Source organism: Rhipicephalus microplus, unplaced genomic scaffold (genome assembly GCF_043290135.1).
Source record: "Rhipicephalus microplus isolate Deutch F79 unplaced genomic scaffold, USDA_Rmic scaffold_400, whole genome shotgun sequence".
NCBI lineage: Eukaryota > Metazoa > Arthropoda > Arachnida > Ixodida > Ixodidae > Rhipicephalus > Rhipicephalus microplus.
Window position 1 is genome coordinate 20,001 of NW_027464964.1, and position 12,500 is coordinate 32,500.

General features: G+C 61.3%; 2 non-coding genes across 2 annotated transcripts; both read left to right on the plus strand.

Annotated features, from left to right (window-relative positions):
• Positions 1-8,606: 8,606 nt before the first annotated feature.
• Positions 8,607-10,422, plus strand: LOC142794328 (small subunit ribosomal RNA). Its single transcript, XR_012892256.1, has one exon. It is a non-coding gene; the product is annotated as a small subunit ribosomal RNA (ribosomal RNA).
• A 1,719-nt stretch (positions 10,423-12,141) lies between these two features.
• On the plus strand, positions 12,142-12,294 carry LOC142794329 (5.8S ribosomal RNA). The gene has a single exon (XR_012892257.1). It is a non-coding gene; the product is annotated as a 5.8S ribosomal RNA (ribosomal RNA).
• The last annotated feature ends 206 nt before the right edge of the window (positions 12,295-12,500 follow it).

A 12,500-nucleotide genomic window follows, 5' to 3' on the forward strand; every position in this document is an offset into this window, starting at 1 on the left:
CACCCGGGCTCGCCCCGGCTGACGCAGTTTTCGCGCCGCCCCGGCTGACGCGGTTTCGTGCCGCCCCGGCAGACGCGGTTTTCGCGCCGCCCCGGCTGACGCGGTTTCGTGCCGCCCCGGCAGACGCAGTTCGGACTTAGCACTTTTCGGCTGTGCCTGGCTGGCGGCCCACTCACTCGATCGCCATGTCTGTTTGCCACAGTTTTCCCGGTGGTGCCGCACCCGGGCTCGCCCCGGCAGACGCGTTTTTTTTTTTCTTTCGCCCCGGCTGACGCAGTTTTCGCGCCGCCCCGGCTGACGCGGTTTCGTGCCGCCCCGGCAGACGCGGTTTTTTTGCGCCGCCCCGGCTGACGCGGTTTTTGCCGCCCCGGCTGATGCAGTTCGGACTTGGCACTTTTTGGCTGAGCCTGGCTGGTGGCCCACTCACTCGATCGCCATGTCTGTTAGCCACAGTTTTCCCGGTGGTGCCGCACCCGGGCTCGCCCCGGCTGACGCAGTTTTCGCGCCGCCCCGGCAGACGCGGTTTTCGCGCCGCCCCGGCTGACGCGGTTTTTGCCGCCCCGGCTGACGCAGTTCGGACTTGGCACTTTTTGGGCTGAGCCTGGCTGGCGGCCCACTCACTCGATCGCCATGTCTGTTTGCCACAGTCTTCCCGGTGGTGCCGCACCCGGGCTCGCCCCGGCAGACGCGTTTTTTTTTTCTTTCGCCCCGGCAGACGTGGTTCCCCCCCCCCCCCTTTTCGCTCGCCCCGGCTGACGAGGTTTTCGCGCCGCCCCGGCTGACGCAGTTTTCGCGCCGCCCCGGCTGACGCGGTTTCGTGCCGCCCCGGCTGACGCGGTTTTCGCGCCGCCCCGGCTGACGCGGTTTTTGCGTCGCCCCGGCTGACACGGTTCGGACTTTGCACTTTTCGGCTGTGCCTGGCTGGCGGCCCACTCACTCGATCGCCATGTCTGTTTGCCACAGTTTTCCCGGTGGTGCCGCACCCGGGCTCGCCCCGGCTGACGCAGTTTTCGCGCCGCCCCGGCAGACGCGGTTTTCGCGCCGCCCCGGCTGACGCGGTTTCGTGCCGCCCCGGCAGACGCAGTTCGGACTTAGCACTTTTCGGCTGTGCCTGGCTGGCGGCCCACTCACTCGATCGCCATGTCTGTTTGCCACAGTTTTCCCGGTGGTGCCGCACCCGGGCTCGCCCCGGCTGACGCAGTTTTCGCGCCGCCCCGGCTGACGCGGTTTCGTGCCGCCCCGGCAGACGCGGTTTTCGCGCCGCCCCGGCTGACGCGGTTTCGTGCCGCCCCGGCAGACGCAGTTCGGACTTAGCACTTTTCGGCTGTGCCTGGCTGGCGGCCCACTCACTCGATCGCCATGTCTGTTTGCCACAGTTTTCCCGGTGGTGCCGCACCCGGGCTCGCCCCGGCAGACGCGTTTTTTTTTTTTTCTTTCGCCCCGGCTGACGCAGTTTTCACGCCGCCCCGGCTGACGCGGTTTCGTGCCGCCCCGGCAGACGCGGTTTTTTGCGCCGCCCCGGCTGACGCGGTTTTTGCCGCCCCGGCTGACGCAGTTCGGACTTAGCACTTTTCGGCTGTGCCTGGCTGGCGGCCCACTCACTCGATCGCCATGTCTGTTTGCCACAGTTTTCCCGGTGGTGCCGCACCCGGGCTCGCCCCGGCTGACGCAGTTTTCGCGCCGCCCCGGCTGACGCGGTTTCGTGCCGCCCCGGCAGACGCGGTTTTCGCGCCGCCCCGGCTGACGCGGTTTCGTGCCGCCCCGGCAGACGCAGTTCGGACTTAGCACTTTTCGGCTGTGCCTGGCTGGCGGCCCACTCACTCGATCGCCATGTCTGTTTGCCACAGTTTTCCCGGTGGTGCCGCACCCGGGCTCGCCCCGGCTGACGCAGTTTTCGCGCCGCCCCGGCTGACGCGGTTTCGTGCCGCCCCGGCAGACGCGGTTTTCGCGCCGCCCCGGCTGACGCGGTTTCGTGCCGCCCCGGCAGACGCAGTTCGGACTTAGCACTTTTCGGCTGTGCCTGGCTGGCGGCCCACTCACTCGATCGCCATGTCTGTTTGCCACAGTTTTCCCGGTGGTGCCGCACCCGGGCTCGCCCCGGCAGACGCGTTTTTTTTTTCTTTCGCCCCGGCTGACGCAGTTTTCGCGCCGCCCCGGCTGACGCGGTTTCGTGCCGCCCCGGCAGACGCGGTTTTTTTGCGCCGCCCCGGCTGACGCGGTTTTTGCCGCCCCGGCTGACGCAGTTCGGACTTGGCACTTTTTGGCTGAGCCTGGCTGGTGGCCCACTCACTCGATCGCCATGTCTGTTAGCCACAGTTTTCCCGGTGGTGCCGCACCCGGGCTCGCCCCGGCTGACGCAGTTTTCGCGCCGCCCCGGCAGACGCGGTTTTCGCGCCGCCCCGGCTGACGCGGTTTTTGCCGCCCCGGCTGACGCAGTTCGGACTTGGCACTTTTTGGGCTGAGCCTGGCTGGCGGCCCACTCACTCGATCGCCATGTCTGTTTGCCACAGTCTTCCCGGTGGTGCCGCACCCGGGCTCGCCCCGGCAGACGCGTTTTTTTTTTCTTTCGCCCCGGCAGACGTGGTTCCCCCCCCCCCCTTTTCGCTCGCCCCGGCTGACGAGGTTTTCGCGCCGCCCCGGCTGACGCAGTTTTCGCGCCGCCCCGGCTGACGCGGTTTCGTGCCGCCCCGGCTGACGCGGTTTTCGCGCCGCCCCGGCTGACGCGGTTTTTGCGTCGCCCCGGCTGACACGGTTCGGACTTTGCACTTTTCGGCTGTGCCTGGCTGGCGGCCCACTCACTCGATCGCCATGTCTGTTTGCCACAGTTTTCCCGGTGGTGCCGCACCCGGGCTTGCCCCGGCAGACGCGTTTTTTTTTTTCTTTTCGCCCCGGCTGACGCAGTTTTCGCCCCGCCCCGGCTGACGCGGTTTCGTGCCGCCCCGGCAGACGCGGTTTTTTGCGCCGCCCCGGCTGACGCGGTTTTTGCCGCCCCGGCTGACGCAGTTCGGACTTTGCACTTTTTGGCTGAGCCTGGCTGGCGGCCCACTCACTCGATCGCCATGTCTGTTTGCCACAGTTTTCCCGGTGGTGCCGCACCCGGGCTCGCCCCGGCAGACGCGTTTTTTTTTTTCCTTCGCCCCGGCAGACGTGGTTCCCCCCCCCCCCCCCTCCGTCTTTCTTTTTGTTTTTTTTTTCGCCGCGGCTGAAGTGGATTTTTCGGTGCCTCGACGCCCCGGTAGTCGCGGTTTTTCCGTTTCCGCACGGCCCCGGCTGACGCTGCTCGGTCACAGTCGCCTTTTGTGAGGATTGCAGACTTCTTGAGCGCGGGTGTTTTTTTTTTGTTGTTGTTGTTGTTTTATTACGCATTCGCTCCAGCAGACGCTGTTTAGACTTTTTGTTTCCTCTTTTATCCTGCGACGAGGTGACGAGGTTTATTCGGTGCCCCGCCGCCCCGGCTGAAGTGATTTTTCCTGTCCCGTGCCGCCCCGGCTGACGCGGTTGGGACTTCGCGTTTGTTCGGCCGCCACGGGTTTTGGCGCACTCGCTCGGTTGCTTGTTGTTGCCACTTGTTGCGAACCCAGGTTTCTTGAGCGAGCGCGGGCGTTTTTTCTTCCTTTCTTTCTTTGTTCTATGTGTTAGCGAATCGGCCTTTAATATCACACGAGGACTCACAACCAACAATTTTCAGTTTGAAGTGTAAAAAATCTGCAGGTGTTGACGTAACTGACTTGCCCCGTACCCTTGAGTACATCCATGAAGTTCTCGTAGTACTACTAAATCGCATTATTCCAAGTGGAGAAATTCCCATAAACTTGCAAACCTCTACACGAAAATCGGTGCGCGTGATAAAGTTGAAAATTATCGTCCGATATCAAATGTGCCTTCTATAACACAAATTCTAGGAAAAAAAAAAAAAACACTTGTTCGCCGTTTTCTGCGCCGTGACTGGCAGCACTCCGGCGAAGCGAAACGGGGTCGATTCGAGCACGATATCGGCGTCTTTCGACGTGCTCGCCGGCGACCGTCGCACGAGTACGTCGCACGAGCGCGTCTGCCGGGGCGCCGTTTGCGAAGCCGACGCAAAAGTGGGAACCGCCGCTCGGATGATCGCCGCTTTCGGCAGAGTGAGTGTTGGCACTCCGGGGAAGCGAAACAGCGTGAATGCGCCCACGAAATCGGCGTATTTTGAAGTGCCCGCCGGCGACCGTCGCACGAGTACGGTAAACCGCGTCAGCCGGGGCGTAGTTCGGGACGCCGACGAAAAAGTGGGAAGCGCAACTCGGATCTTCGCCGTTTTTGCAGGAGTGAGTGGCGGCCCTCCTGCGAGACCAAGAAGCATCGATTCGTGCACGAATTCGGCGCCTTTCGACGTGATCGCCGGCGACCGTCGCTCGAGTAGGGCAAACCGCGTCTGCCGGGGCGGGCTTCGGGACGCCGATGCGAAAGTGGGAAACGCTGCTCGGATGTTCGCCGTTTTTGGCCGAGTGAGTGCTGGCACTCGGGCGAAGCCAAACGGGGCCGATTACGGCACGATATCGGCGTCTTTCGACGTGCCCGGCGGCGACCGTCGCACGAGTACGGTAAACCGCGTCAGCCCGGGCGGAGTTCGGGACGCCGATGCGAAAGTGGAGAACGCCGCTCGGATCTTCGCCGTTTTTGGAGGAGTGAGTGGCGGCACTCCGGAGAAGCCAAGGAGCGCCAATTAGCGCACGATATCGGCGTCTTTCGACGCGCTCGCCGGCGACCGTCGAACGAGTAGGGCAAACCGCGTCTGCCGGGGCGGGGTTTACGACGCCGACGCAAAAGTGGGAACCGCCGCTCGGATGTTGGCCGTTTTTGGCAGAGTGAGTGCTGGCACACCGGCGACGCGAAAGAGCGCGAAAGCGCCCACGAAAGTGGCGTATTTGGACGTGCTTGACGGCGACCGCTGCAGGAGTACGAAAAACCACGTCAGCCGGGGCGAGCGACCCACGGCGGTCTGGGTGCTTATCGCTGCTATTATAGGGGCACCCCGGCAGACGCAGAAAAAAAAAATTTTTTTTCGACCTTCTTTTTTGCTGGTCGAGCTCGGGTAACCCAGGTCGCAATGGGAGCCGCGCACGAAAGCGGCGTCGCGAGACGCGTTCGCGGTCGCTAGTCGCACGAGCTCGGCAACCGCGTCAGCCGGCGCGGAGTTCGGGATGCCGACGGCTAAGTGGGTACCGCTGCTCGGATGTTCGCCGTTTTTGGCCGAGTGAGTGCTGGCACTCCGGCGAAGCGAAACGGGGCCGATTCGGGCACGATATCGGCGTATTTCGACGTGCTCGCCGGCGACCGTCGCACGAGTACGGCAAAGCGCGTCTGCCGGGGCGAGGTTTGCGATGCCGACGAAAAAGTGGGAAGCGCCGCTCGGATCTTCGCCGTTTTTGCAGGAGTGAGTGGCGGCCCTCCTGCGAGACCAAGAAGCATCGACTCGCGCACGATATCGGTGTCTTTCGACGTGCCCGCCGGCCACCGCCGCACGAGTACGGCAAACCGCGTATGCCGGGGCGGGGTTGGCGACGCCGACGCAAAAGTGGGAACCGCCACTAGGATGTTCGCCGTTTTTGGCAGAGTGAGTGCTGGCACACCGGCGACGCGAAAGAGCGCGAAAGCGCCCACGAAAGTGGCGTATTTGGACGTGCTTGACGGCGACCGCTGCAGGAGTACGAAAAACCACGTCAGCCGGGGCGAGCGACCCACGGCGGTCTGGGTGCTTATCGCTGCTATTATAGGGGCACCCCGGCAGACGCAGAAAAAAAAAATTTTTTTTCGACCTTCTTTTTTGCTGGTCGAGCTCGGGTAACCCAGGTCGCAATGGGAGCCGCGCACGAAAGCGGCGTCGCGAGACGCGTTCGCGGTCGCTAGTCGCACGAGCTCGGCAACCGCGTCAGCCGGCGCGGAGTTCGGGATGCCGACGGCTAAGTGGGTACCGCTGCTCGGATGTTCGCCGTTTTTGGCCGAGTGAGTGCTGGCACTCCGGCGAAGCGAAACGGGGCCGATTCGGGCACGATATCGGCGTATTTCGACGTGCTCGCCGGCGACCGTCGCACGAGTACGGCAAAGCGCGTCTGCCGGGGCGAGGTTTGCGATGCCGACGAAAAAGTGGGAAGCGCCGCTCGGATCTTCGCCGTTTTTGCAGGAGTGAGTGGCGGCCCTCCTGCGAGACCAAGAAGCATCGACTCGCGCACGATATCGGTGTCTTTCGACGTGCCCGCCGGCCACCGCCGCACGAGTACGGCAAACCGCGTATGCCGGGGCGGGGTTGGCGACGCCGACGCAAAAGTGGGAACCGCCACTAGGATGTTCGCCGTTTTTGGCAGAGTGAGTGCTGGCACTCCGGCGAAGCGAAAGAGCGCGAATGCGCCCACGAAAGTGGCGTGTTTGGACGTGCTTGACGACGACCACCGCAGGAAAACGAAAAACCACGTCAGCCGGGGCGAGCGACCCATGGCGGTCTGGGTGCTTATCGCTGCTATTATAGGGGCACCCCGGCAGACGCAAAAAAAAAAAAAATTTTTTTCGACATTCTTTCTTGCTCGTCGACCTCGGGTGACCCAGGTCGCAGTGGGAGCCGCGCACGAAAGCGGCGTCGCGAGACGGCTTCGCGGTCGCTAGTCGCACGAGCTCGGCAACCGCGTCTGCCGGGGCGGAGTTCGGGACGCCGACGGCTAAGTGGGAACCGCCGCTCGGATGTTCGCCGTTTGTGGCCGAGTGAGTGCTGGCACTCCGGCGAAGCCAAACGGGGCCGATTCCGGCACGATATCGGCGTCTTTCTACGTGCTCGCCGGCGACCGTCGCACGAGTACGGCAAAGTGCGTCTGCCGGGGCGGGGTTTGCGACGCGTACGCAATAGTGAGAACCGTCGCTCGGATGTTCGTCGTCTTTCGCCGAGCCAGTGCTGGCACTCCGGCGAAGCCGAACGGAGCCGATTCGGGCACGATATCGGCGTCTTTCCACGTGCTCGCCGGCGACCGTCGCACGAGTACGGTAAACCGCGTCAGCCGGGGCGGAGTTCGGGACGCCGATGCGAAAGTGGGAAGCGCCGCTCGGATCTTCGCCGTTTTTGGAGGAGTCAGTGGCGGCACTCCGGTGAAGCCAAGGTGCGCCAATTCGCGCACGATATCGGCGTCTTTCGACGTGCCCGCCGGCCACCGTCGCACGAGTACGGCAAACCTCGTCTGCCGGGGCGGGGTTTGCGACGCCGACGCAAAAGTGGGAACCGCCGCTCGGATGTTCGCCGTTTTTGGCAGAGTGAGTGCTGGCACTCCGGCGAAGCGAAAGAGCGTGAATGCGCCCACGAAAGTAGCGTATTTGGACGTGCTTGACGGCGACCGCCGCAGGAGTACGAAAAACCACGTCAGCCGGGGCGAGCGACCCACGGCGGTCTGGGTGCTTATCGCTGCTATTATAGGGGCACCCCGGCAGACGCAGAAAGAAAAAAAAAAAAAAATGGGGACATGGCGTGCGTCACCGTGCGGCTTCGCAGCGTTGCCGAAGTCGCCGAGCCCTTCGACTGAGCCGAACGGCGGACAGGGAACGTTGGTCGGCCGTTCTAACCTGTCGGTGCCACGCCGAGACGTCGTTAAGGAAAACCGCGTCGTGGGCCTCTACGACGCCGTCGAGTCGTTGTACGTTTGGTGTCCAGCGTGTCGGCGGCGAGTAGCGGACACGTCGTTCACGACTTCGGTCTTTCGCAGTCGACGCGAACTTGCGGAGAGTCGTGGTGCCTCACGTTTTCGGCAGAAACCGCGGCGGAATTTTCCCGTGCGTGCGCGCACGACCTCGGTGCTGTGCCGTCAGCGTAGTGTTGCACAAACTCGTGGCCTACCCAAGGTGCGGTACGTTTGCGGCCGTATCCTCGGTGGGAATTTCGTGAGTAGGGTCGCAAATTCTACGACCTCGGCGGGTTTGAGAGCGACGTAGACTTGTGGCACGCTCAACGTGCCACACGTTTCGGGGCACACCCGCGGTGAAATTTTCTCGAGTACGCTCGTATTAGTGCCCAAGGAGGTCTGGGTACTTATCGCTGCTATTATGTGGGGGTTCTCGTGAGCGGCGTACGCGAAAGCGACCGGGTGTCTGATATGCGGCGGGCTTCGGCCTCGTCAAGCGTGTCCTCGGGTCTGCTCCAGGGGAATCCACGGCAGTCGTCTGCAGCCTCATCCGCTTGATGCGTTAGGGGCTGGTTGTCGGACGGTGCCGTTTTACCACGATATCGAGGTGTGTTCCGTGTCGTCCTCGGGCGATTCAGATGCGAAAGCGCCGAAGACGCGGGCGTGACCCGTCGTCTGGCGGCTTTGCAGTCTCGGCTCCGTTGCTAGTTCCGGCCGGTCCACCGACAGTGCAGCGGGCTTGGGCAACCCGCACGGCGCGACCGAGTCGATGCAACGAAAAAGAGCGAGCATGAACGTGCTTCTTGCCGCACGGCTCCCACTCGTCTTTCGGGAAGGTTGTGCCGTAGCGAGCTCGAACGCCGTCATCTCGGAGTGCAAAATAAGCGTGTTGGGGCGCCTGAAGGTGGCCTCCGCCGCACACAGACTGCGTCCGGCCCGCCGAAGGCGAGGACGGACGCGCAGTCGAACGATTACCTGGTTGATCCTGCCAGTAATCATATGCTTGTCTCAAAGATTAAGCCATGCATGTCTAAGTACATGCCGAAATAAGGCGAAACCGCGAATGGCTCATTAAATCAGTTATGGTTCCTTAGATCGTTTCTTCCTACTTGGATAACTGTGGCAATTCTAGAGCTAATACATGCAGTGAGCCTGGAGCCCTTTGGGTAACGGGTGCTTTTATTAGACCAAGATCGATCGGGTTTCGGCCCGTATTGTGTGGTGACTCTGGATAACTTTGTGCTGATCGCATGGCCACGAGCCGGCGACGTTTCTTTCAAGTGTCTGCCTTATCAACTTTCGATGGTAGGTTACTTGCTTACCATGGTTGTTACGGGTAACGGAGAATCAGGGTTCGATTCCGGAGAGGGAGCCTGAGAAACGGCTACCACATCCAAGGAAGGCAGCAGGCGCGCAAATTACCCACTCCCGGCACGGGGAGGTAGTGACGAAAAATAACAATACGGGACTCTTTTGAGGCCCCGTAATTGAAATGAGTACACTCTAAATCCTTTAACGAGGATCAATTGGAGGGCAAGTCTGGTGCCAGCAGCCGCGGTAATTCCAGCTCCAATAGCGTATACTAAAGCTGCTGCGGTTAAAAAGCTCGTAGTTGGATCTCAGTTCCAGACGAGTAGTGCATCTACCCGATGCGACGGCTCGGACTGAACATCATGCCGGTTCTTTCTTGGTGCACTTCATTGTGTGCCTCGAGATGGCCGGTGCTTTTACTTTGAAAAAATTAGAGTGCTCAACGCAGGCGAGTCGCCTGAATAAACTTGCATGGAATAATAGAACAAGACCTCGTTTCTGTTCTGTTGGTTTTTGGAATACGAGGTAATGATTAAGAGGGACGGACGGGGGCATTCGTATTTGCGGCGCTAGAGGTGAAATTCTTGGACCGTCGCAAGACGAACTACTGCGAAAGCATTTGCCAAGAATGTTTTCATTGATCAAGAACGAAAGTCAGAGGTTCGAAGGCGATCAGATACCGCCCTAGTTCTGACCATAAACGATGCCAACCAGCGATCCGCCTGAGTTACTCAAATGACTCGGCGGGCAGCTTCCGGGAAACCAAAGTATTTGGGTTCCGGGGGAAGTATGGTTGCAAAGCTGAAACTTAAAGGAATTGACGGAAGGGCACCACCAGGAGTGGAGCCTGCGGCTTAATTTGACTCAACACGGGAAAACTTACCCGGCCCGGACACTGGGAGGATTGACAGATTGAGAGCTCTTTCTTGATTCGGTGGATGGTGGTGCATGGCCGTTCTTAGTTGGTGGAGCGATTTGTCTGGTTAATTCCGATAACGAACGAGACTCTAGCCTATTAAATAGGTGCGGGGTTCCCAGCACCTTACAACCTTCTTAGAGGGACAAGCGGCTCCTAGCCGCACGAAACAGAGCAATAACAGGTCTGTGATGCCCTTAGATGTCCGGGGCCGCACGCGCGCTACACTGAAGGAAGCAGCGTGTCTTTATCCCTGTCTGAAAAGACTGGGTAACCCGTGGAACTTCTTTCGTGATTGGGATAGGGGCTTGCAATTGTTCCCCTTGAACGAGGAATTCCCAGTAAGCGCGAGTCATAAGCTCGCGTTGATTACGTCCCTGCCCTTTGTACACACCGCCCGTCGCTACTACCGATTGAATGATTTAGTGAGGTCTTCGGACCGATGTCCGGCGCGGCCTTTCGGTTGCGCCGGTCTGTTGGAAAGATGACCAAACTTGATCATTTAGAGGAAGTAAAAGTCGTAACAAGGTTTCCGTAGGTGAACCTGCGGAAGGATCATTAACGGATTGTGAAGGGTGAGCGCCTCAGCTGCGTCTGCGCCCGACACTTTCTGCCGCTGACCCCGTTTGGACGCGGGGTCGGCTTTTCCCCACGGGGCTGCCTGAATGTGGAGCGGCACCCCGTGACAAATTGTTGCGCCCAGCGGACGCCAACACCGCGACCTTGGACGGTCGGCCAGGTGGCGGACGCGGGTACAAACGGCGCAACGCACTCATAGGTCGGCTTTCGACCCGCCACTGCACCGTGGCTCGAAGCGCTCGAAATGCGCGACCCGACCGCTGCGGGACCGCCTAGTACTGTAAACAGGAGCGGCGGAGCGCGAACGGCGAGTCGTGGTTACGTCGGTAGAAGGCGAGGCTGCGCGTTCCCGAAACGCCAGCCGAGTGCCCTCCCGACCGTTCGAGCGTGCAAGAACGAGACCCGACAATCGCGCGGCGACTGCCAAGTACGAGAGGAACGGCACAAGCGTCGGCGGTCGGTCAAGGAACTGGCGATGTGACGGGTCCGCTGTGCACCAGTGCATACCGTCCCGCCGTCCGCGGCAAGCGCCTCCGCGTCCTCGGGTGACGGAGGCTGCCGGTCGGTTCTTGCAGGCGAGGGATCTCGCTGGCACCGGTTCGCGTTGACGCGCGGCCGGTCATGGCACGGCGATGCGACGGCCGAGGTGCGCAGTACTCGATGGAGGAACCGCACGCTCCGATGACCGTCCCGCCCTCCGCGGCGTATGCGTACCGACCGTAATGGTTGCAGCAGCGCCGGCCGGCTTTTGAATTCGCCACACGAAACACGGTGCGAGATCGCGGTTAGGGGAGCGTCGACGTTGCCAGGCGTTTTGCTTGCTGCCGAGGGAAAGGCGGCACGGCCACGTCGCGCTCGTCGCGATTAGCGGGTCTGCGCGCTTTGGGAAGGTGCCGCAACGACTTGCCGAAAGAGGAAGCACGGAAGAACGAGGGACTTGGACGTCCCGACAATTGAACGCACTTGCGGCCAGGCCCTTGCTGGCTTCGTTCTTCCGCCTCGAGTAGGCTCGTACGCGGCTCCGGCGCCGAAAGTGGTCCTTGGCACCGACTTCGGTGGACGTGGGAAGTGCCGCGCAAGTACGGCGCGCCTGGCTCCACCTGTTGGCTAAAGTAGGCAGCCGGATCGGCATTTTGGTGTGCGGTGGCAAACCGTGGATGCGAAAAAAGCTTGTGCGATTTCGTGGAACAAAAAGCGGGGGTCCCCCTTTTTATGCGGAGGAGACCGACCCGCCTGCCGTGGTGAACCGCGACGCCACGGTAAAAACGGGAGAGGCTTGTCGATGGGACCGTGCATCCCGCGCTCCACGGAGGCCGGGAGGCGGCCGCCCGAGGAAATGTGTAGCCGTCGAGGCCCGCATCTGCGTGCACTCTTATCCAAATGGGTGTACCGCAGGCATTTTCTGGTTAGGCGGGCCAATGAGAGCGAGCACACAACGATACCTACGGGTCCGGCTTGGAGAACCGGCTTCGACGCCTCCCGAGTATTTATAGAGGGGTGGACCACGAAAGCACTCGCAAGTAGCGAAAGCGAAACGCCGTCCGAAACACACCGTTTGCTCGATTTGCGGCAGCCGAAAAAGGCGCGGCAGAGTTTTGGAGTCCAAGCGTGCGCTGAAAAGCGCCCTTCTTGGCCACTGTTTGGCCGAGTGCCAGAAACGTTTGGTTTTGACTGTACGGAATTGAACAAACACTTTTTCACGACTCTAAGCGGTGGATCACTCGGTTCTCGGGTCGATGAAGAACGCAGCCAGCTGCGAGACTTGGTGTGAATTGCAGGACACACTGAGCACTGATTCTTTGAACGCACATTGCGGCCTTGGGTCTTCCCTTGGCTTCGTCTGTCTGAGGGTCGGATCACATATCAAGAGAGCCTTCGGCGCACAAGGGAACGTGAGCCGTCGACTCGTTTTGACCGCGTCGGCAACACGGACAGCACGCTGAACACCTCACAGCGAGCGCCAACAGCGGCCACTCAAGGGCGAGACGGTGGCGACCGTCGTGCCAGAGCCCAACCGAAACGGGGGCGACCGACTGCATTGAGGATGTGGCACCTCGTTG